The following is a 26120-nucleotide window of genomic DNA, read 5'->3' as shown; positions in this document are numbered from 1 at the left end:
TATTGTGTAATTAAAGCGAGTTTAGCTTAGGGTACAATTTGCCGGGGATATTTTTACCCTCTTTCGTGAGAATTCATCTTTTCCAGGTCAATTATTAGCTTTCTTGGGAGAAATGTATAGTGTAATTCTATAGTGTTTAGCATTATGGTACTATTTGCCCGGGATATTATTAAAGTTTTTCTTGTGAATTCATTTTTTTCTTGTCAATTGTTACCACCTTTAGGAGAAATTTATTGTGTAGTGCAAGCGAGTTTAGTTATATGGTACAATTTGCCCGGGAAATTATTACCCTCTTTCGTGAGAAGTCGTTTTTTCCTGGTCAATTACTACCCTTATTGGGAGAAATGTACAGTGTAATTCTATATACTTTAACAAGAGGGTACAATTTGCCCGGGATATTTTTACCCTCTTTCGTGAGAAGTCAATTTTTCCTGGTCAATTATTACCCTTTTTAGGAAAAATTTATTGTGTAGTTAAAGCGAATTTAGCTATAGGGTACAATCTGCTCGGGATAATATTACCCTCTTTCGTGAGAAATCATTTCTTCCTGGTCAATTATTACCCTTCTTAGGAGAAATGTATAGTGTAACTCTAAAGAGTTTAGCAAGAGGGTACTATTTGCTCACTATATTATTACCCTTTTTCTTGTGAAGTCATTTTTTTCCGGTCAATTATTAACTTCTTTAAAAGAAATTTATTGTGTAGTTCATGCGAGTTTAGCTATAGGGTGCAAATAGCTCGGGAAATTATTACCATTTTTCGTGAGAATTCATTATTTCCTGGTCAATAATTACCCTTCTTAGGAGAAATTTATTGTCAAGTTCAAGTGAGTTTATCTATATAGTACAATTTGCCCGGGAAATTTTTACCCTTTTTCGTGAGAAGTCATTTCTTCCTGGTCAATTATTACCCTCTTTAGGAGAAGTATATTGTGTAGTTCATGCAAGTTTAGCTATAGGGTACAATTTGCCCGGTATATTATTACCCTCTTTCGTGAGATGTAATTCTTTCCTGGTCAATTATTACCCTTCTTAGAAGATATGTATAGTGTAATTCTATAAAGCTTAGCAAGAGCGTACTATTTGCCCGGGATATTGTCAATTTTTTTTTTCCTGTGAAGTCATTTCTTTCTGGTCAAATATTACCCGCTTTAGGTGAAATTTACTGTGTAGTTCAAGCGAGTTTAGTTACAGGGTACAATTTGCCCTGGAAAATATTACCCTCTTTCGTCAGAAGTCATTTCCTTCTTGTCAATTATTACCCTCATTAGTTAAAATTTAGTGTGTTGTTCAAGCGAGTTTAATTATAGGGTACTATTTGCCCGGGATATTATTACCCTTTTTCCTGTGAAGTCATTTTTTCCAGGACAATTATTACCCTCTTTAAGATAAATTTACGGTGTAGTTACATCGGGTTTAGATATAGAGTACAATTCGCCCGTGAAATTATTACCCTCTTTCGTGAAAAGTCATTTTTCCTGGTGAATTATTAACCTTTTTATGAGAAATTTACTGTGAAGTTCAGGCGAGTTTTGCTATAGGGTACAATTTGCCCGGGATATTATTACTCTTTTTCTTGTGAAGTCATTATTTCCTGGTCAATTATTACCCTCTTTAAAAGAAATTTACTGTGTAATTCAAGCAAGTTTACTTATAGGGTACAATTTGCCCTGGAAATTATTACCCTCCTTAGTAGAAGTCATTTTATCCTGGTCAATTATTACCCTCTTTAGGAGAAATTTACTGTGTAGCTCAAGAGAAGTTAGCTATAGCGTACATTTTGCCCGTTATATTATTACCCCCTTTCGTGAGAAGTCATTTTTTCCTTGTCAATTATTACAATTGTTAGAAGAAATGTACATTGTAATTCTAAAGAGTTTAGCAAGAGGGTACTATTTCCCCAGGATATTATTACCCTTTTCCCTGTGAACCCATTTTTGCCTGGTGAATTATTACCCTCCTTAGGAGAAATTTACTTTGAGGTTAGAGCGAGTTTACCTATAAGGTACAATTTCAGGGGAAATTATTACCCTCATTAGTGAGAAGTCATTTTCTCCTGGTCAATTATTACATTTCTTAGGAGAAATTTACTGTCAGGTTCAAGCGAGTTTAGCTATAGAGTACAAACTGCCCGGCAAATTATTACACCCTTTTGTGAGAAGTATTTTTTTCCTGATCAATTATTACCCTTTTTAGGAGAAATTTATTGTGTAGTTAAAGCGCGTTTAGCTGTAGGGTACAATTTGCCCGTGATATTATTACCCTCTTTCGTGAAAAGTATTTTTTCCTGGTCAATTATTACCCTTCTTGGGAGAAATGTACAGTGTAATTTTATATAATTTAGCAAGAGAGTACAATTTGCCCGGGATATGATTACCCTCTTTCGTGAGAAGTAATTTTTTCCTGGTCAATTATTACCCTTTTTAGGAAAAAATTATTGTGTAGTTAAAGCGAGTTTAGCTATAGAGTACAATTTGCCCGGGATGTTATTACCCTCTTTCGTGAGAATTCATCTTTTCCTGGTCATTTATTTGCTTTCTTGGGAGAAATGTATAGCGTACTTCTATAGATTCTAGCCGAGGGTACTATTTGCCCGGGATATTGTTAAAGTTTTTCTTGTGAAGTCATTTTTTCTGGTTAATTATTACCACCTTTATGAGAAATTTACTTTGTAGTTAGAGCGAGTTTACCTATAGGGTACAATTTCAGGGGAAATTATTACACTCTTTCGTGAAAAGTCATTTTTTCCTGGTCAATTATTACCCTTTTTAGGAGAAATTTATTGTGTAGTTAAAGCGAGTTTAACTATAGGGAACAATTTGCCCGGGAAATTATTACCCTCTTTCGTGAAAAGTCATTTTTTCCTGGTCAATTATTACACTCTTTAGGATAAATTTACTGTGTAGTTAAATCGAGTTTAGCCATAGAGTACAATTTGCCCGAGAAACTACTACCCTCTTTCAAGAGAAGTCATTTTTTCCTGGTGAATTATTACCCTTTTTATGAGAAATTTACTGTGAAGTTCAGGCGAGTTTTGCTATAGGGTACAGTTTGCCCGGGATATTATTACCCTTTTTCTTGTGAACTCATTACTTCCTGGTCAATTGTTACCCTCTTTAGAAGAAATTTACTCTGTAATTCAAGCAAGTATACTTAATGGGTACAATTTGCCCTGGAAATTATTACCCTCCTTAGTGGAAGTCATTTTATCCTGGTCAATTATTACCCTCTTTAGGAGAAATTTACTGTGTACTTCAAGAGAGTTTAGCTATAGCGTACATTTAGCCCGTTATATTATTACCCCCTTTCGTAAGAAGTCATTTTTTCCTGGTCAATTATTACCCTTGTTAGGAGAAATGTATAGTGTATTTCTAAAGAGTTTAGCAAGAGTGTACTATTTCCCCAGGATATTATTACCCTTTCTCCTGTGAAGCCATTTTTGCCTGGTGAATTATTACCCTCTTTAGGAGAAATTTACTTTGTAGTTCAAGCGAGTTTACTTATAGGGTACAATTTCAGGGGAAATTAATACCCTCTTTAGTGAGAAGTCATTTTCTCCTGGTGAATTATTACTTTTCTTAGGAGAAATTTACTGTCAGCTTCAAGCGAGTTTAGCAATAGGGTACAAACTGCCCGGCAAATTATTACACAATTTTTTGAGAAGTAATTTTTTCCTGATCAATTATTACCCTTTTTAGGAGAAATTTATTGTGTAGTTAAAGCGACTTTAGCTGTAGGGTACAATTTGCCCGGGAAATTATTACCCACTTCCGTGAGAAGTCATTTTTTCGTGGTCAATTATTACCGTCTTTAGAAGAAATTTACTGTATAGTTCAAGCGAGTTTAGCTATAACGTACATTTTGCCCGTTATATTGTTACCCCTTTTCGTCAGAAGTCATTTTTTCCTGATCAATTATTACCCTATTTGGGAGAAATGTATAGCGTAATTTTGTAGATTCTAGCAGAGGGTACTATTTGCCCGGGATATTGTTAAAGTTTTTCTTGTGAAGTCATTTTTTCTGGTCAATTATTACCACCTTTAGGAGAAATTTACTTTGTAGTTAGAGCGAGTTTACCTATAGGGTACAATTTCTGGGGAAATTATTACCCTATTTCGTCAGAAATCATTTTTTCCTGGTCAATTATTATTCTTTCTGGGAGAAATGTATTGTGTAGTTAAAGCGAGTTTAGCTATAGGGTACAATTTTCCCGGGATATTATTACCCTCTTTCGTGAGAATTCATCTTTTCCTTGTCATTTATTAGCTTTCTTGGGAGAAATGTATAGTGTAATTCTATAGAGTTTAGCAGGAGGGTACTATTTGCCCGGGATATTATTAAACTTTTTCCTGTGAAGTCATTTTTTCTGGTCAATTATTACCACCTTTAGGAGAAATTTACTTTGTAGTTTAAGCGAGTTTAATTATAGGGTACATTTTGCCCGGGATATTATTACCCTCTTTCGTGAGAAATCATTTTTTCCTGGTCAAATATTACCCTTTTTAGGAGAAATTTACTGTGTAGTTCAAGCGAGTTTAATTATAGGGTACATTTTGCCCGGAACATTATTACCCTCTTTCGTGAGAAATGATTTCTTCCTGGGCAATTATTATCCTACTTAGGAGAAATGTATAGTGTAATTCTAAAGAGTTTAGCAAGAGCGTACTATTTGCTCGTTATATTATTACCCTTTTTCTTGTGAAGTCATTTTTCCCGGTCAATTATTAACTTCTTTAAAATAAATTTACTGTGTAGTTCATGCGAGTTTAGCTAAAGGGTGCAAATAGCTTGGGAAATTATTACCCTTTTTCATGAGAATTCATTATTTTCTTGTCAATAATTACCCTTCTTAGGAGAAATTTATTGTTAAGTTCAAGTGAGTTTAGCTATAGTGTACAATTTGCCCGATAAATTATTACCCTCTTTCGTGAGAAGTCATCTTTTCCTGGTCAATTATCACCATACTTGGGAGAAATGTATAGTGTAATTCTAAAGAGTTTAGCAAGAGGGTACTATTTGCTCGTTATATTATTACTCTTTTTCTTGTGAAGTCATTTTTTCCCGGTCAATTATTAACTTCCTTAAAAGAAATTTACTGTGTAGTTCATGCGACTTTAGTTATAGGGTACAATTTGCCCGGGAAATTATTACTCACTTTCGTGAGAAGTCATTTTTTCCTGGTCAATTATTACCCTTCTTGGGAGAAATGTATAGTGTAATTCTATATAGTTTAGCAAGAGAGTACAATTTGCCCGGGATATTATTACCCTCTTTCGTGAGAAGTCATTTTTTCCTGGCCAATTATTACCCTTTTTAGGAAAAATTTATTGTGTAGTTAAAGCGAGTTTAGCTATAGGGTACAATTTGCCCGGGATATTATTACCCTCTTTCGTGACATTTCACCTTTTTTCTGGTCACTTATTAGCTTTCATGGCAGAAATGTATAGTGTAATTCAATAGAGTTTACAAGAAAGTACTATTTGCCCGGGATATTATTAAAGATTATCTTGTGAATTCATTTTTTTCTGGTCAATTATTACCCTTTTTAGGAGAAATTTACTGTGTAGTTCAAGCGAGTTTAAATATAGGGTACATTTTGCCCGGGAAATTTTTCCCTCTTTCGTGAGAAGTCATTTTTTCCCGGCAATTATTATCCTCTTTAGGAGTATATTGTGTAGTTCAGGCGAGTTTAGCTATAGGGTACAATTTGCCCGGGATATTATTACCCTCTTTCGTCAGATGTCATTCTTTCCTGGCCAATTATTACCCTTTTTAGGAGAAATTTACTGTGTAGTTCAAGCGAGTTTAATTATAGGGTACATTTTGCCCGGGACATTATTACCCTCTTTCGTGAGAAATGATTTCTTCCTGGTCAATTATTACCCTTCTTAGGAGAAATGTATAGTGTAATTCTAAAGATCTTAGCAACAGGGTACTATTTCCTCGTTATATTATTACCCTTTTTCTTGTGAAGTCATTTTTTTCCGGTCAATTATTAACTTCTTTAAAAGAAATTTACTGTGTAGTTCATGCGAGTTTAGCTATAGGGTGCAAATAGCTCGGGAAATTATTACCATTTTTCGTGAGAATTCATTATTTCCTTGTCAATAATTACCCTTCTTAGGAAAAATTTATTGTCAAGCTCAAATGAGTTTAGCTATAGGGTACAATTAGCGCGGGAAATTTTTACCCTCTTTCTTGAGAAGTCATTTTTTCCTGGTCAATTATTACCCTCTTTAGGAGAAGTATATTGTGTAGTTCAGGCGAGTTTAGCTATAGGGTACAATTTGCCCGGGATATTATTACCCTCATTCGTGAGATGTCATTCTTTCCTGGTCAATTATTACCCTTCTTAGGAGATATGTTAAGTGTAATTCTATAAAGCTTAGCAAGAGCGTACTATTTGTCCGGGATAATATCTATTTTTTCCTGTGAAGTCATTTCATTCTGGTCAATTATTACCCGCTTTAGGTGAAATTTACTGTGTAGTTCAAGCGAGTTTAGTTACAATTTGCCCGGGAGTATTTAACCCTCTTTCGTCAGAAGTCATTTTTTCCTGGTCAATTATTAACCTCTTTAGTTGAAATTTACTGTGTTGTTCAAGCGAGTTTAACTATAGGGTACAATTTGCCCGGGATATTATTACCCTTTTTCCTGTGAAGTCATTTTTTCCTGGACAATTATTACCCTCTTTAAGATAAATTTACTGTGTAGTTAAATCGAGTTTAGATATAGAGTACAATTAACCCGGGAAATTATTATCCTGTTTCGTGAAAAGTCATTTTTTCCTGGTCAATTATTACACTCTTTAGGATAAATTTACTGTGTGAAGTTAAATCGAGTTTAGCCATACAGTACAATTTGCCGGAGAAACTATTACCCTCCTTCAAGAGAAGTCATTTATTCCTGGTCAATTATTACCCTTGTTAGGAGAAATGTATAGTGTAATTCTAAAGAGTTTAGCAAGAGGGTACTATTTCCCCAGGATATTATTACCCTTTTCCCTGTGAAGTCATTTTTGCCTGCTGAATTATTACCCTCTTTAGGAGAAATTTACTTTGTAGTTAAAGCGAGTTTACCTATAGGGTACAATTTCAGGGGAAATTAATACCCTCTTTAGTGAGAAGTCATTTTCTCCAGGTGAATTATTACTTTTGTTAGGAGAAATTTACTGTCAGGTTCAAGCGAGTTATCTATAGAGTAGAAACTGCCCGGCAAATTATTACACAATTTTTTGAGAAGTAATTTTTTCCTGATCAATTATTACCCTTTTTAGGAGAATTTTATTGTGTAGTTAAAGCGAGTTTAGCTGTAGGGTACAATTTGCCCGGGATATTATTACCCTCTTTCGTGAGAATTCATTTTTTCCTGGTCAATTATTACCCTTCTCGGGAGAAATATATAGTGTAATTCTATAGAGTTTAGCACGAGGGTACTTATTTCTCGGAATATTATTACCCTTTTTCTTGTGAAGTCATTTTTCCTGGTCAATTATTATCTTCTTTAGGACAAATACTGTGCAATTCAAGCTAGTTTAGCTATAGGGTACAATTTGCCCGCGAAATTATTTCCCTCTTTCGTGAGAAGTCATTTTTCCTGGTCAATTATTACAATCCATAAAAGAAATTTACTGTGTAATTCAAACGAGTTTAGCTATAGGGTACTAATTGCCCGGGAAATTATCACCCCCTTTGGTGAGAAGTCATTTTTTCCTGGTCAATTATTACCATTCTTAGGAGACATTTACTGTCAAGTTCAAGCGAGTTTAGCTATAGGGTATAATTTGCCCGGGAAATTAATACCCTCGTCCGTGAGAAGTCATTTTTTCGTGGTCAATTATTACCCTCTTTAGAATAAATTTACTGTGTAGTTCAAGCGAGTTTAGCTATAACGTACATTTTGCCCGTTATATTGTTACCCCTTTTCGTCAGAAGTCATTTTTTCCTGGTTAATTATTACCTTTGATGGAGAAATGTATAGTGTAATTCTATAGAGTTTAGCAAGGGGGTACTATTTCCCCAGGATATTATTACCCTTTTTCCTGTGAAGCCATTTTTGCCTGGTGAATTATTACCCTTTTTAAGAGAAATTTACTTTGAGGTTAGAGCGAGTTTACCTATAGGGTACAATTTCAGGTGAAATCATTACCCTCATTAGTGAGAAGTAATTTTCTCCTGGTCAATTATTACTTTTCTTAGGAGAAATTTACTGTCAGGTTCAAGCGAGTTTAGCTATAGGGTAAAAACCGCCCGGCAAATTATTACACCCTTTTGTGAGAAGTGTTTTTTTCCTGATCAATTATTACCCTTTTTAGGAGAAATTTATTGTGTAGTTAAAGCGAGTTTAGCTGTAGGGTACAATTTACCCGTGATATTATTACCCTCTTTCGTGAGAAGTAATTTTTTCCTGGTCATTTACTACCCTTCTTGGGAGAAATGTATAGTGTAATTCTATATAGTTTAGCAGGATACTACAATTTGCCCGGGATATTATTACCCTCTTTCGTGAGAAGTAATTTTTTCCTGGTCAATTATTACCCGTTTTAGGAAAAAATTATTGTGTAGTTAAAGCGAGTTTAGCTATAGAGTACATTTTGCCCGGGATATTATTACCCTCTTTCGTGAGAATTCATCTTTTCCTGGTCAATTATTACCCTTCTTGGGAGAAATGTATAGTGTAATTCTAAAGAGTTTAGCAAGAGGGTGCTATTTGCTCGTTATATTATTACCCTTTTTCTTGTGAAGTCATTTTTTCCCGGTCAATTCTTAACTTCTTTAAAAGAAATTTACTGTGTAGTTCATGCGAGTTTAGCTAAAGGGTGCAAATAGCTTGGGAAATTATTACCCTTTTTCATGAGAATTCATTATTTTCTGGTCAATAATTACCCTTCTTAGGAGAAATTTATTGTTAAGTTCAAGTGAGTTTAGCTATAGGGTACAATTTGCCCGATAAATTATTACCCTCTTTCGTGAGAAGTGATCTTTTCCTGGTCAATTATTACCCTCTTTAGGAGAAGTATATTGTGTAGTTCAGGCGAGTTTAGCTATAGGGTACAATTTGCCCGGGATATTATTACCCTCATTCGTGAGATGTCATTCTTTCCTGGTCAATTATTACCCTTCTTGGGAGAAATGTATAGTGTAATTCTAAAGAGTTTAGCAAGAGGGTACTATTTGCTCGTTATATTATTACTCTTTTTCTTGTGAAGTCATTTTTTCCCGGTCAATTATTAACTTCCTTAAAAGAAATTTACTGTGTAGTTCATGCGACTTTAGTTATAGGGTACAATTTGCCCGGGAAATTATTACTCACTTTCGTGAGAAGTCATTTTTTCCTGGTCAATTATTACCCTTCTTGGGAGAAATGTATAGTGTAATTCTATATAGTTTAGCAAGAGAGTACAATTTGCCCGGGATATTATTACCCTCTTTCGTGAGAAGTCATTTTTTCCTGGCCAATTATTACCCTTTTTAGGAAAAATTTATTGTGTAGTTAAAGCGAGTTTAGCTATAGGGTACAATTTGCCCGGGATATTATTACCCTCTTTCGTGACATTTCACCTTTTTTCTGGTCACTTATTAGCTTTCATGGCAGAAATGTATAGTGTAATTCAATAGAGTTTACAAGAAAGTACTATTTGCCCGGGATATTATTAAAGATTATCTTGTGAATTCATTTTTTTCTGGTCAATTATTACCCTTTTTAGGAGAAATTTACTGTGTAGTTCAAGCGAGTTTAAATATAGGGTACATTTTGCCCGGGAAATTTTTCCCTCTTTCGTGAGAAGTCATTTTTTCCCGGCAATTATTATCCTCTTTAGGAGTATATTGTGTAGTTCAGGCGAGTTTAGCTATAGGGTACAATTTGCCCGGGATATTATTACCCTCTTTCGTCAGATGTCATTCTTTCCTGGCCAATTATTACCCTTTTTAGGAGAAATTTACTGTGTAGTTCAAGCGAGTTTAATTATAGGGTACATTTTGCCCGGGACATTATTACCCTCTTTCGTGAGAAATGATTTCTTCCTGGTCAATTATTACCCTTCTTAGGAGAAATGTATAGTGTAATTCTAAAGATCTTAGCAACAGGGTACTATTTCCTCGTTATATTATTACCCTTTTTCTTGTGAAGTCATTTTTTTCCGGTCAATTATTAACTTCTTTAAAAGAAATTTACTGTGTAGTTCATGCGAGTTTAGCTATAGGGTGCAAATAGCTCGGGAAATTATTACCATTTTTCGTGAGAATTCATTATTTCCTTGTCAATAATTACCCTTCTTAGGAAAAATTTATTGTCAAGCTCAAATGAGTTTAGCTATAGGGTACAATTAGCGCGGGAAATTTTTACCCTCTTTCTTGAGAAGTCATTTTTTCCTGGTCAATTATTACCCTCTTTAGGAGAAGTATATTGTGTAGTTCAGGCGAGTTTAGCTATAGGGTACAATTTGCCCGGGATATTATTACCCTCATTCGTGAGATGTCATTCTTTCCTGGTCAATTATTACCCTTCTTAGGAGATATGTTAAGTGTAATTCTATAAAGCTTAGCAAGAGCGTACTATTTGTCCGGGATAATATCTATTTTTTCCTGTGAAGTCATTTCATTCTGGTCAATTATTACCCGCTTTAGGTGAAATTTACTGTGTAGTTCAAGCGAGTTTAGTTACAATTTGCCCGGGAGTATTTAACCCTCTTTCGTCAGAAGTCATTTTTTCCTGGTCAATTATTAACCTCTTTAGTTGAAATTTACTGTGTTGTTCAAGCGAGTTTAACTATAGGGTACAATTTGCCCGGGATATTATTACCCTTTTTCCTGTGAAGTCATTTTTTCCTGGACAATTATTACCCTCTTTAAGATAAATTTACTGTGTAGTTAAATCGAGTTTAGATATAGAGTACAATTAACCCGGGAAATTATTATCCTGTTTCGTGAAAAGTCATTTTTTCCTGGTCAATTATTACACTCTTTAGGATAAATTTACTGTGTGAAGTTAAATCGAGTTTAGCCATACAGTACAATTTGCCGGAGAAACTATTACCCTCCTTCAAGAGAAGTCATTTATTCCTGGTCAATTATTACCCTTGTTAGGAGAAATGTATAGTGTAATTCTAAAGAGTTTAGCAAGAGGGTACTATTTCCCCAGGATATTATTACCCTTTTCCCTGTGAAGTCATTTTTGCCTGCTGAATTATTACCCTCTTTAGGAGAAATTTACTTTGTAGTTAAAGCGAGTTTACCTATAGGGTACAATTTCAGGGGAAATTAATACCCTCTTTAGTGAGAAGTCATTTTCTCCAGGTGAATTATTACTTTTGTTAGGAGAAATTTACTGTCAGGTTCAAGCGAGTTATCTATAGAGTAGAAACTGCCCGGCAAATTATTACACAATTTTTTGAGAAGTAATTTTTTCCTGATCAATTATTACCCTTTTTAGGAGAATTTTATTGTGTAGTTAAAGCGAGTTTAGCTGTAGGGTACAATTTGCCCGGGATATTATTACCCTCTTTCGTGAGAATTCATTTTTTCCTGGTCAATTATTACCCTTCTCGGGAGAAATATATAGTGTAATTCTATAGAGTTTAGCACGAGGGTACTTATTTCTCGGAATATTATTACCCTTTTTCTTGTGAAGTCATTTTTCCTGGTCAATTATTATCTTCTTTAGGACAAATACTGTGCAATTCAAGCTAGTTTAGCTATAGGGTACAATTTGCCCGCGATATTATTTCCCTCTTTCGTGAGAAGTCATTTTTCCTGGTCAATTATTACAATCCATAAAAGAAATTTACTGTGTAATTCAAACGAGTTTAGCTATAGGGTACTAATTGCCCGGGAAATTATCACCCCCTTTGGTGAGAAGTCATTTTTTCCTGGTCAATTATTACCATTCTTAGGAGACATTTACTGTCAAGTTCAAGCGAGTTTAGCTATAGGGTATAATTTGCCCGGGAAATTAATACCCTCGTCCGTGAGAAGTCATTTTTTCGTGGTCAATTATTACCCTCTTTAGAATAAATTTACTGTGTAGTTCAAGCGAGTTTAGCTATAACGTACATTTTGCCCGTTATATTGTTACCCCTTTTCGTCAGAAGTCATTTTTTCCTGGTTAATTATTACCTTTGATGGAGAAATGTATAGTGTAATTCTATAGAGTTTAGCAAGGGGGTACTATTTCCCCAGGATATTATTACCCTTTTTCCTGTGAAGCCATTTTTGCCTGGTGAATTATTACCCTTTTTAAGAGAAATTTACTTTGAGGTTAGAGCGAGTTTACCTATAGGGTACAATTTCAGGTGAAATCATTACCCTCATTAGTGAGAAGTAATTTTCTCCTGGTCAATTATTACTTTTCTTAGGAGAAATTTACTGTCAGGTTCAAGCGAGTTTAGCTATAGGGTAAAAACCGCCCGGCAAATTATTACACCCTTTTGTGAGAAGTGTTTTTTTCCTGATCAATTATTACCCTTTTTAGGAGAAATTTATTGTGTAGTTAAAGCGAGTTTAGCTGTAGGGTACAATTTACCCGTGATATTATTACCCTCTTTCGTGAGAAGTAATTTTTTCCTGGTCATTTACTACCCTTCTTGGGAGAAATGTATAGTGTAATTCTATATAGTTTAGCAGGATACTACAATTTGCCCGGGATATTATTACCCTCTTTCGTGAGAAGTAATTTTTTCCTGGTCAATTATTACCCGTTTTAGGAAAAAATTATTGTGTAGTTAAAGCGAGTTTAGCTATAGAGTACATTTTGCCCGGGATATTATTACCCTCTTTCGTGAGAATTCATCTTTTCCTGGTCAATTATTACCCTTCTTGGGAGAAATGTATAGTGTAATTCTAAAGAGTTTAGCAAGAGGGTGCTATTTGCTCGTTATATTATTACCCTTTTTCTTGTGAAGTCATTTTTTCCCGGTCAATTCTTAACTTCTTTAAAAGAAATTTACTGTGTAGTTCATGCGAGTTTAGCTAAAGGGTGCAAATAGCTTGGGAAATTATTACCCTTTTTCATGAGAATTCATTATTTTCTGGTCAATAATTACCCTTCTTAGGAGACATTTATTGTTAAGTTCAAGTGAGTTTAGCTATAGGGTACAATTTGCCCGATAAATTATTACCCTCTTTCGTGAGAAGTGATCTTTTCCTGGTCAATTATTACCATACTTGGGAGAAATGTATAGTGTAATTCTTTACAGTTTAGCAAGAGGGTACAATTTGCCCGTGATATTATTACCCTCTTTCGTGAGAAGTAATCATTTCCTGGTCAATTATTACCCTTCTTGGGAGAAATGTATAGCGTAATTCTATAGATTCTAGCAGAGGGTACTATTTGCCGGGATATTATTAAAGTTTTTCTTGTGAAGTCATTTTTTCTGGTCAATTATTACCACCTTTAGGAGAAACTTACTTTGTAGTTAGAGCGAGTTTACCTATAGAGTACAATTTCAGGGGAAATTATTACCCTCTTTCGTGAGAAGTCATTTTTAACTGGTCAATTATTACCATTTTTAGGAGAAATTTATTGTGTAGTTAAAGCGAGTTTAGCTATAGGGTACAATTTGCCCGGGATATTATTAAACTTTTTCCTGTGAAGTCATTTTTTCTGGTCAATTTTTACCACGTTTACGAGAAATTTACTGCTTAGTTCAAGCGAGTTTAATTATAGGGTACATTTTGCCCGGGATTTATTACCCTCTTTCGTGAGAAATCATTTTTTCATCGTCAATTATTACCCTTTTTAGGAGAAATGTTCCGGGTAATAATTTATTGTGTAGTTAAAGCGAGTTTAGCTATAGGGTACAATTTGCCCGGGATATTATTAAACTTTTTCCTGTGAAGTCATTTTTCTGGTCAATTATTACCACGTTTACGAGAAATTTACTGTGTAGTTCAAGCGAGTTTAATTATAGGGTACATTTTGCCCGGGATATTATTACCCTCTTTCGTGAGAAATCATTTTTTTCTGGTCAAATATTACCCTTTTTAGGAGAAATTTACTGTGTAGTTCAAGCGAGTTTAATTGTAGGGTACATTTTGCCCGGAACATTATTACCCTCTTTCGTGAGAAATGATTTCTTCCTGGTCAATTATTATCCTACTTAGGAGAAATGTATAGTGTAATTCTAAAGAGTTTAGCAAGAGGTTACTATTTGCTCGTTATATTATTACCCTTTTTCTTGTGAAGTCATTTTTTCCCGGTCAATTATTAACTTCTTTAAAAGAAATTCACTGTGTAGTTCATGCGAGTTTAGCTAAAGGGTGCAAATAGCTTGGGAAATTATTACCCTTTTTCATGAGAATTCATTATTTTCTGGTTAATAATTACCCTTCTTAGGAGAAATTTATTGTGTAGTGCAAGCGAGTTTAGTTATAGGGTACAATTTGCCCGGGAAATTATTACCCTCTTCCGTGAGAAGTCATTTTTTCCTGGTCAATTATTACCCTTCTTGGGAGAAATGTACAGTGTAATTCTATATACTTTAACAAGAGGGTACAATTTGCCCGGGATATTATTACCCTCTTTCGTGAGAAGTAATTTTTTCCTGGTCAATTATTACCCTTTTTAGGAAAAATTTATTGTGTAGTTAAAGCGAGTTTAATTATAGGGTACATTTTGCCCGGGATATTATTACCCTCTTTCGTGAGAAATCATTTCTTCCTTGTCAATTATTACCCTTCTTAGGAGAAATGTATAGTGTAATTCTAAAGAGTTTAGCAAGAGGGTACTATTTGCTCATTATATTATTACCCTTTTTCTTGTGAAGTCATTTTTTTCCGGTCAATTATTAACTTCTTTAAAAGAAATTTATTGTGTAGTTCATGCGAGTTTAGCTATAGGGTGCAAATAGCTCGGGAAATTATTACCATTTTTCGTGAGAATTCATTATTTCCTGGTCAATAATTACCCTTCTTAGGAGAAATTTATTGTCAAGTTCAAGTGAGTTTAGCTATATAGTACAATTTGCCCGGGAAATTTTTACCCATTTTCGTGAGAAGTCATTTTTTCCTGGTCAATTATTACGCTCTTTAGGAGAATTATATTGTGTAGTTCAGGCGAGTTTAGCTATAGGGTACAATTTGCCCGGGATATTATTACCCTCTTTCGTGAGATGTAATTCCTTCCTGGTCAATTATTACCCTTCTTAGAAGATATGTATAGTGTAATTCTATAAAGCTTAGCAAGAGCGTACTATTTGCCCGGGATATTATCTATTTTTTTTTCCTGTGAAGTCATTTCTTTCTGCTCAATTATTACCCGCTTTAGGTGAAATTTACTGTGTAGTTCAAGCGAGTTTAGTTGCAGGGTACAATTTGCTCGGGAAAATATTACCCTCTTTCGTCAGAAGTCATTTTCTTCTGGTCAATTATTACCCTCATTAGTTAAAATTTAGTGTGTTGTTCAAGCGAGTTTAATTATAGGGTACTATTTGCACGGGATATTATTACTCTCTTTCGTGAGAAGTCATTTTTTCCCGGTCAATTATTAACTTCTTTAAAAGAAATTTACTGTGTAGTTCATGCGACTTTAGTTATAGGGTACAATTTGCCCGGGAAATTATTACTCTCTTTCGTGAGAAGTCATTTTTTCCTGGTCAATTATTACCCTTCTTAGGAGAAATGTATAGTGTAATTCTATATAGTTTAGCAAGAGGGTACAATTTGCCCGGGATATTATTACCCTCTTTCGTGAGAAGTCATTTTTTCCTGGCCAATTATTACCCTTTTTAGGAAAAATTTATTGTGTAGTTAAAGCGAGTTTAGCTATAGGGTACAATTTGCCCGGGATATTATTACCCTCTTTCGTGAGATTTCACTTTTTTCTGGTCACTTATTAGCTTTCATGGCAGAAATGTATAGTGTAATTCAATAGAGTTTACAAAAAAGTACTATTTGCCCGGGATATTATTAAAGATTATCTTGTGAATTCATTTTTTTCTGGTCAATTATTACCCTTTTTAGGAGAAATTTACTGTGTTGTTCAAGCGAGTTTAGCTATAGGGTACGTTTTGCCCGGGATATTATTACCCTCTTTCGTGAGAAATGATTTCTTCCTGGTCAATTATTATCCTACTTAGGAGAAATGTATAGTGTAATTCTAAAGAGTTTAGCAAGAGGGTACTATTTGCTCGTTATATTATTACCCTTTTTCTTGTGAAGTCATTTTTTCCCGGTCAATTATTAACTTCTTTAAAAGAAATGTACTGTGTAGTTCATGCGAGTTTAGCTAAAGGGTGCAAATAGCTTGGGAAATTATTACCCTTTTTCATGAGAATTCATTATTTTCTGGTCAATAATTACCCTTCTTAGGAGAAATTTATTGTTAAGTTCAATTGAGTTTAGCTACAGGGTACAATTTGCCCGATAAATTATTACCCTCTTTCGTGAGAAGTCATCTTTTCCTTGTTAATTATTACCATAGTTGGGAGAAATGTATAGTGTAATTCTTTACAGTTTAGCAAGAGGGTACAATTTGCCCGGGATATTATTACCCTCTTTCGTGAGAAGTCATTTTTTCCAGGTCAATTATTAGCTTTCTTGGGAGAAATGTATAGTGTAATTCTATAATGTTTAGCATTATGGTACTCTTTGCCCGGGATATTATTAAAGTTTTTCTTGTGAATTCATTTTTTTCTTGTCAATTGTTACCACCTTTAGGAGAAATTTATTGTGTAGTGCAAGCGAGTTTAGTTATAGGGTACAATTTGCCCGGGAAATTATTACCCTCTTTCGTGAGAAGTCATTTTTTCCTGGTCAATTATTATCCTTCTTGGGAGAAATGTACAGTGTAATTCTATATACTTTAACAAGAGGGTACAATTTGCACGGGATATTATTACCCTCTTTCGTGAGAAGTCATTTTTTCCTGGTCAATTATTACCCTTTTTAGGAAAAATTAATTGTGTAGTTAAAGCGAATTTAGCTATAGGGTACAATTTGCTCGGGATATTATTGCTCTCTTTCGTGAGATTTCATCTTTTTCTGGTCATTTATTGGCTTTCTTGGGAGAAATGTATAGTGTAATTCGATAGAGTTTAGCAAAAGGGTACTCTTTGCCCGGGATATTATTAAAGATTTTCTTGTGAATTCATTTTTTTCTGGTCAATTATTACCACCTTTACGAGAAATTTACTGCGTAGTGCAAGCGAGTGTAGCTATAGGGTACAGTTTGCCCGGGAAATTATTACCCTCTTTCGTCAGAAGTCATTTTTTCCTGCTCAATTATTAACCTTCTTGGGAGAAATGTATAGTGTAATTCTATATAGTTTAGGAAGAGTGACAATTTGCCCAAGATATTATTACCCTCTTTCGTGAGAAGTCATTTTTTTCCTGGTCAATTATTACCCTTTTTAGGAGAAATTTACTGTGTAGTTCAAGCGAGTTTAATTATAGGGTACATTTTGCCCGGGATATTATTACCCTCTTTCGTGAGAAATCATTTCTTCCTGGTCAATTATTACCCTTCTTAGGAGAAATGTATAGTGTAATTCTAAAGAGTTTAGCAAGAGGGTACTATTTGCTCGTTATATTATTACCCTTTTTCTTGTGAAGTCATTTTTTTCCGGTCAATTATTAACTTCTTTAAAAGAAATTAATTGTGTAGTTCATGCGAGTTTAGTTTTAGGGTGCAAATAGCTCGGGAAATTATTACCATTTTTCGTGAGAATTCATTATTTCTTGGTCAATAATTACCCTTCTTAGCAGAAATTTATTGTCAAGTTCAAGTGAGTTTAGCTATATAGTACAATTTGCCCGGGAAATTTTTACCCATTTTCGTGTGAAGTCATTTTTTCCTGGTCAATTATTACCCTCTTTAGGAGAAGTATATTGTGTAGTTCAGGCGAGTTTAGCTATAGGGCATAATTTGCCCGGGATATTATTACCCTCTTTCGTGAGATGTAATTCTTTCCTGGTCAATTATTACCCTTCTTAGAAGATATGTATAGTGTAAGTCTATAAAGCTTAGCAAGAGCGTACTATTTGCCCGGGATATTTTCTATTTTTTTTTTCCTGTGAAGTCATTTCTTTCTGGTCAATTATTACCCGCTTTAGGTGAAATTTACTGTGTAGTTCAAGCGAGTTTAGTTGCAGGGTACAATTTGCCCGGGAAAATATTACCCTCTTTCGTCAGAAGTCATTTTCTTCTGGTCAATTATTACCCTCATTAGTTAAAATTTAGTGTGTTGTTCAAGCGAGTTTAATTATAGGGTACTATTTGCCCGGGATATTATTACCCTTTTTCCTGTGAAGTCATTTTTTCCTGGACAATTATTACCCTCTTTAAGATAAATTTACGGTGTAGTTACATCGAGTTTAGATATAGAGTACAATTTGCCCGGGAAATTATTACCCTCTTTCGTGAAAAGTCATTTTTTCCTGGTCAATTATTAAACTCTTTAGGATAAATTTACTGTCTAGTTAAATCGAGTTTAGCCATAGAGTACAATTTGCCCGGGAAATTATTACCCTCTTTCAAGAGAAGTCATTTTTTCCTGGTGAATTATTACCCTTTTTATGAGAAATTTACTGTGAAGTTCAGGCGAGTTTTGCTATAGGGTACAATTTACCCGGGATATTATTACTCTTTTTCTTGTGAAGTCATTATTTCTTGGTCAATTGTTACCCTCTTTAAAAGAAATTTACTGTGTAATTCAAGCTAGTTTACTTATAGGGTACAATTGCCCTGGAAATTATTACCCTCCTTAGTGGAAGTCATTTTATCGTGGTCAATTATTACCCTCTTTAGGAGAAATTTACTGTGTAGCTCAAGGGAGTTTAGCTATAGCGTACATTTTGCCCGTTATATTATTACCCCCTTTCGTGAGAAGTCATTTTTTCCTGGTCAATTATTACCCTTGTTAGGAGAAATGTATAGTGTAATTCTAAAGAGTTTAGCAAGAGGGTACTATTTCCCCAGGATATTATTACCCTTTTCCCTGTGAAGCCATTTTTGCCTGGTGAATTATTACCCTCTTTAGGAGAAATTTACTTTGAGGTTAGAGCGAGTTTACATATAAGGTACAATTTCAGGGGAAATTATTACCCTCATTAGTGAGAAGTCATTTTCTCCTGGTCAATTATTACATTTTTTAGGAGAAATTTACTGTCAGGTTCAAGCGAGTTTAGCTATAGAGTACAAACAGCCCGGCAAATTGTTACACCCTTTTGTGAGAAGTATTTTTTTCCTGATCAATTATTACCCTTTTTAGGTGAAATTTATTGTGTAGTTAAAGCGCGTTTAGCTGTAGAGTACAATTTGCCCGTGATATTATTACCCTTTTTCGTGAGAAGTATTTTTTCCTGGTCAATTATTACCCTTCTTGGGAGAAATGTATAGTGTAATTCTATATAATTTATCAAGAGAGTACAATTTGCCCGGGATATGATTACCCTCTTTCGTGAGAATTCATCTTTTCCTGGTCATTTATTAGCTTTCTTGGGAGAAATGTATAGTGTAATTCTATAATGTTTAGCATTATGGTACTCTTTGCCCGGGATATTATTAAAGTTTTTCTTGTGAATTCATTTTTTTCTTGTCAATTGTTACCACCTTTAGGAGAAATTTATTGTCAAGTTCAAGTGAGTTTAGCTATAGGGTACAATTTGCCCGATAAATTATTACCCTCTTTCGTGAGAAGTCATCTTTTCCTGGTCAATTATTACCATACTTGGGAGAAATGTATAGTGTAATTCTTTACAGTTTAGCAAGAGGGTACAATTTGCCCGGGATATTATTACCCTCTTTCGTGAGAAGTCATTTTTTCCAGGTCAATTATTAGCTTTCTTGGGAGAAATGTATAGTGTAATTCTATAATGTTTAGCATTATGGTACTCTTTGCCCGGGATATTATTAAAGCTTTTCTTGTGAATTCATTTTTTTCTTGTCAGTTGTTACCACCTTTAGGAGAAATTTATTGTGTAGTGCAAGCGAGTTTAGTTATAGGGTACAATTTGCCCGGGAAATTATTACCCTCTTTCGTGAGAAGTCATTTTTTCCTGGTCAATTATTACCCTTCTTGGGAGAAATGTACAGTGTAATTCTATATAGTTTAACAAGAGGGTACAATTTGCCCGGGATATTATTACCCTCTTTCGTGAGAAGTCATTTTTTCCTGGTCAATTATTACCCTTTTTAGGAGAAATTTACTGTGTAGTTCAAGCGAGTTTAATTATAGGGTACATTTTGCTTGGGATATTATTACCCTCTTTCGTGAGAAATCATTTCTTCCTGGTCAATTATTACCCTTCTTGGGAGAAATGTACAGTGTAATTCTATATAGTTTAACAAGAGGGTACAATTTGCCCGGGATATTATTACCCTCTTTCGTGAGAAATCATTTTTTCCTGGTCAATTATTACCCTTTTTAGGAAAAATTTATTGTGTAGTTAAAGCGAATTTAGCTATAGGGTACAATTTGCTCGGGATATTATTACTCTCTTTAGTGAGATTTCATCTTTTTTTGGTCATTTATTAGCTTTCTTGGGAGAAATGTATATTGTAATTCTATAGAGTTTAGCAAAAGCGTACTCTTTGCCCGGGATATTATTAAAGATTTTCTTGTGAATTCATTTTTTTCTGGTCAATTATTACCACCTTTACGAGAAATTTACTGCGTAGTGCAAGCGAGTATAGCTATAGGGTACAATTTGCCCGGGAAATTATTACCCTCTTTCGTGAGAAGTCATTTGTTCCTGCTCAATTATTAACCTTCTTGGGAGAAATGTATAGTGTAATTCTATATAGTTTAGGAAGAGTGACAATTTGCCCAAGATATTATTACCCTCTTTCGTGAGAAGTCATTTTTTCCTGGTCAATTATTACCCTTTTTAGGAGAAATTTACTGTGTAGTTCAAGCGAGTTTAATTATAGGGTACATTTTGCCCGGGATATTATTACCCTCTTTCGTGAGAAATCATTTCTTCCTGGTCAATTATTACCCTTCTTAGGAGAAATGTATAGTGTAATTCTAAAGAGTTTAGCAAGAGGGTACTATTTGCTCATTATATTATTACCCTTTTTCTTGTGAAGTCATTTTTTTTCGGTCAATTATTAACTTCTTTAAAAGAAATTTATTGTGTAGTTCTTGCGAGTTTAGGTATAGGGTGCAAATAGCTCGGGAAATTATTACCATTTTTCGTGAGAAGTCATTATTTCCTGGTCAATAATTACCCTTCTTAGGAGAAATTTATTGTCACGTTCAAGTGAGTTTAGCTATATAGTACTTTTGCCCGGGAAATTTTTACCCATTTTCGTGAGAAGTCATTTTTTCCTGGTCAATTATTACCCTCTTTAGGAGAAGTATATTGTGTAGTTCAGGCGAGTTTAGCTATAGGGTACAATTTGCCCGGGATATTATTACCCTCTTTCGTGAGATGTAATTCTTTCCTGGTCAATTATAACCCTTCTTAGAAGATATGTATAGTGTAATTCTATAAAGCTTAGCAAGAGCGTACTATTTGCCTGGGATATTATCTATTTTGTTTTCCTGTGAAGTCATTTCTTTCTGGTCAATTATTACCCGCTTTAGGTGAAATTTACTGTGTAGTTCAAGCGAGTTTAGTTGCAGGGTACAATTTTCCCGGGAAAATATTACCCTCTTTCGTCAGAAGTCATTTTCTTCTGGTCAATTATTACCCTCATTAGTTAAAATTTAGTGTGTTGTTCATGCGAGTTTAATTATAGGGTACTATTTTCCCGGGATATTATTACCCTTTTTCCTGTGAAGTCATTTTTTTCCTGGACAATTATTACCCTCTTTAACATAAATTTACGGTGTAGTTACATCGAGTTTAGATATAGAGTACAATTTGCCCGGGAAATTATTACCCTCTTTCGTGAAAAGTCATTTTTTCCTGGTCAGTTATTAAACTCTTTAGGATAAATTTACTCTGTAATTCAAGCAAGTATTCTTATAGGGTACAATTTGCCCTGGAAATTATTACCCTCCTTAGTGGAAGTCATTTTATCCTGGTCAATTATTACCCTCTTTAGGATAAATTTACTGTGTAGCTCAAGGGAGTTTAGCTATAGCGTACATTTTGCCCGTTATATTATTACCCCCTTTTGTGAGAAGTCATTTTTTCCTGGTCAATTATTACCCTTGTTAGGAGAAATGTATAGTGTAATTCTAAAGAGTTTAGCAAGAGGGTACTATTTCCCCAGGATATTATTACCCTTTTCCCTGTGAAGCCATTTTTGCCTGGTGAATGATTACCTTCTTTAGGAGAAATTTACTTTGAGGTTAGAGCGAGTTTACCTATAAGGTACAATTTCAGGGGAAATTATTACCCTCATTAGTGAGAAGTCATTTTCTCCTGGTCAATTATTACATTTTTTAGGAGAAATTTACTGTTAGGTTCAAGCGAGTTTAGCTATAGAGTACAAACAGCCCGGCAAATTGTTACACCCTTTTGTGAGAAGTATTTTTTTCCTGATCAATTATTACCCTTTTTAGGTGAAATTTATTGTGTAGTTAAAGCGCGTTTAGCTGTAGAGTACAATTTGCCCGTGATATTATTACCCTTTTTCGTGAGAAGTATTTTTTCCTGGTCAATTATTACCCTTCTTGGGAGAAATGTATAGTGTAATTCTATATAATTTATCAAGAGAGTACAATTTGCCCGGGATATGATTACCCTCTTTTGTGAGAAGTAATTTTTTCCTGGTCAATTATTACCCTTTTTAGGAAAAAATTATTGTGTAGTTAAAGCGAGTTTAGCTATAGAGTACAATTTGCCCGGGATGTTATTACCCTCTTTCGTGAGAATTCATCTTTTCCTGGTCATTTATTAGCTTTCTTGGGAGAAATGTATAGTGTAATTCTATAATGTTTAGCATTATGGTACTCTTTGCCCGGGATATTATTAAAGTTTTTCTTGTGAATTCATTTTTTTCTTGTCAATTGTTACCACCTTTAGGAGAAATTTATTGTCAAGTTCAAGTGAGTTTAGCTATAGGGTACAATTTGCCCGATAAATTATTACCCTCTTTCGTGAGAAGTCATCTTTTCCTGGTCAATTATTACCATACTTGGGAGAAATGTATAGTGTAATTCTTTACAGTTTAGCAAGAGGGTACAATTTGCCCGGGATATTATTACCCTCTTTCGTGAGAAGTCATTTTTTCCAGGTCAATTATTAGCTTTCTTGGGAGAAATGTATAGTGTAATTCTATAATGTTTAGCATTATGGTACTCTTTGCCCGGGATATTATTAAAGTTTTTCTTGTGAATTCATTTTTTTCTTGTCAATTGTTACCACCTTTAGGAGAAATTTATTGTGTAGTGCAAGCGAGTTTAGTTATAGGGTACAATTTGCCCGGGAAATTATTACCCTCTTTCGTGAGAAGTCATTTTTTCCTGGTCAATTATTACCCTTCTTGGGAGAAATGTACAGTGTAATTCTATATACTTTAACAAGAGGGTACAATTTGCCCGGGATATTATTACCCTCTTTCGTGAGAAGTCATTTTTTCCTGGTCAATTATTACCCTTTTTAGGAGAAATTTACTGTGTAGTTCAAGCGAGTTTAATTATAGGGTACATTTTGCCCGGGATATTATTACCCTCTTTCGTGAGAAATCATTTCTTCCTGGTCAATTATTACCCTTCTTAGGAGAAATGTATAGTGTAATTCTAAAGAGTTTAGCAAGAGGGTACTATTTGCTCATTATATTATTACCCTTTTTCTTGTGAAGTCATTTTTTTCCGGTCAATTATTAACTTCTTTAAAAGAAATTTATTGTGTAGTTCTTGCGAGTTTAGGTATAGGGTGCAAATAGCTCGGGAAATTATTACCATTTTTCGTGAGAAGTCATTATTTCCTGGTCAATAATTACCCTTCTTAGGAGAAATTTATTGTCACGTTCAAGTGAGTTTAGCTATATAGTACTTTTGCCCGGGAAATTTTTACCCATTTTCGTGAGAAGTCATTTTTTCCTGGTCAATTATTACCCTCTTTAGGAGAAGTATATTGTGTAGTTCAGGCGAGTTTAGCTATAGGGTACAATTTGCCCGGGATATTATTACCCTCTTTCGTGAGATGTAATTCTTTCCTGGTCAATTATAACCCTTCTTAGAAGATATGTATAGTGTAATTCTATAAAGCTTAGCAAGAGCGTACTATTTGCCTGGGATATTATCTATTTTGTTTTCCTGTGAAGTCATTTCTTTCTGGTCAATTATTACCCGCTTTAGGTGAAATTTACTGTGTAGTTCAAGCGAGTTTAGTTGCAGGGTACAATTTGCCCGGGAAAATATTACCCTCTTTCGTCAGAAGTCATTTTCTTCTGGTCAATTATTACCCTCATTAGTTAAAATTTAGTGTGTTGTTCATGCGAGTTTAATTATAGGGTACTATTTTCCCGGGATATTATTACCCTTTTTCCTGTGAAGTCATTTTTTTCCTGGACAATTATTACCCTCTTTAACATAAATTTACGGTGTAGTTACATCGAGTTTAGATATAGAGTACAATTTGCCCGGGAAATTATTACCCTCCTTAGTGGAAGTCATTTTATCCTGGTCAATTATTACCCTCTTTAGGATAAATTTACTGTGTAGCTCAAGGGAGTTTAGCTATAGCGTACATTTTGCCCGTTATATTATTACCCCCTTTCGTGAGAAGTCATTTTTTCCTGGTCAATTATTACCCTTGTTAGGAGAAATGTATAGTGTAATTCTAAAGAGTTTAGCAAGAGGGTACTATTTCCCCGGGATATTATTACCCTTTTCCCTGTGAAGCCATTTTTGCCTGGTGAATTATTACCCTCTTTAGGAGAAATTTACTTTGAGGTTAGAGCGAGTTTACCTATAAGGTACAATTTCAGGGGAAATTATTACCCTCATTAGTGAGAAGTCATTTTCTCCTGGTCAATTATTACATTTTTTAGGAGAAATTTACTGTCAGGTTCAAGCGAGTTTAGCTATAGAGTACAAACAGCCCGGCAAATTGTTACACCCTTTTGTGAGAAGTATTTTTTTCCTGATCAATTATTACCCTTTTTAGGTGAAATTTATTGTGTAGTTAAAGCGCGTTTAGCTGTAGAGTACAATTTGCCCGTGATATTATTACCCTTTTTCGTGAGAAGTATTTTTTCCTGGTCAATTATTACCCTTCTTGGGAGAAATGTATAGTGTAATTCTATATAATTTATCAAGAGAGTACAATTTGCCCGGGATATGATTACCCTCTTTCGTGAGAAGTAATTTTTTCCTGGTCAATTATTACCCTTTTTAGGAAAAAATTATTGTGTAGTTAAAGCGAGTTTAGCTATAGAGTACAATTTGCCCGGGATGTTATTACCCTCTTTCGTGAGAATTCATCTTTTCCTGGTCATTTATTAGCTTTCTTGGGAGAAATGTATAGTGTAATTCTATAATGTATAGCATTATGGTACTCTTTGCCCGGGATATTATTAAAGTTTTTCTTGTGAATTCATTTTTTTCTTGTCAATTGTTACCACCTTTAGGAGAAATTTATTGTCAAGTTCAAGTGAGTTTAGCTATAGGGTACAATTTGCCCGATAAATTATTACCCTCTTTCGTGAGAAGTCATCTTTTCCTGGTCAATTATTACCATACTTGGGAGAAATGTATAGTGTAATTCTTTACAGTTTAGCAAGAGGGTACAATTTGCCCGGGATATTATTACCCTCTTTCGTGAGAAGTCATTTTTTCCAGGTCAATTATTAGCTTTCTTGGGAGAAATGTATAGTGTAATTCTATAATGTTTAGCATTATGGTACTCTTTGCCCGGGATATTATTAAAGTTTTTCTTGTGAATTCATTTTTTTCTTGTCATTTGTTACCACCTTTAGGAGAAATTTATTGTGTAGTGCAAGCGAGTTTAGTTATAGGGTACAATTTGCCCGGGAAATTATTACCCTCTTTCGTGAGAAGTCATTTTTTCCTGGTCAATTATTACCCTTCTTGGGAGAAATGTACAGTGTAATTCTATATAGTTTAACAAGAGGGTACAATTTGCCCGGGATATTATTACCCTCTTTCGTGAGAAGTCATTTTTTCCTGGTCAATTATTACCCTTTTTAGGAAAAATTTATTGTGTAGTTAAAGCGAATTTAGCTATAGGGTACAATTTGCTCGGGATATTATTACTCTCTTTA

Source organism: Thermobia domestica, chromosome 4 (genome assembly GCF_964235325.1).
Source record: "Thermobia domestica chromosome 4, izTheDome1.hap1.1, whole genome shotgun sequence".
NCBI classification, from domain to species: Eukaryota; Metazoa; Arthropoda; class Insecta; order Zygentoma; family Lepismatidae; genus Thermobia; species Thermobia domestica.
This window is presented reverse-complemented; position numbering follows the sequence as displayed.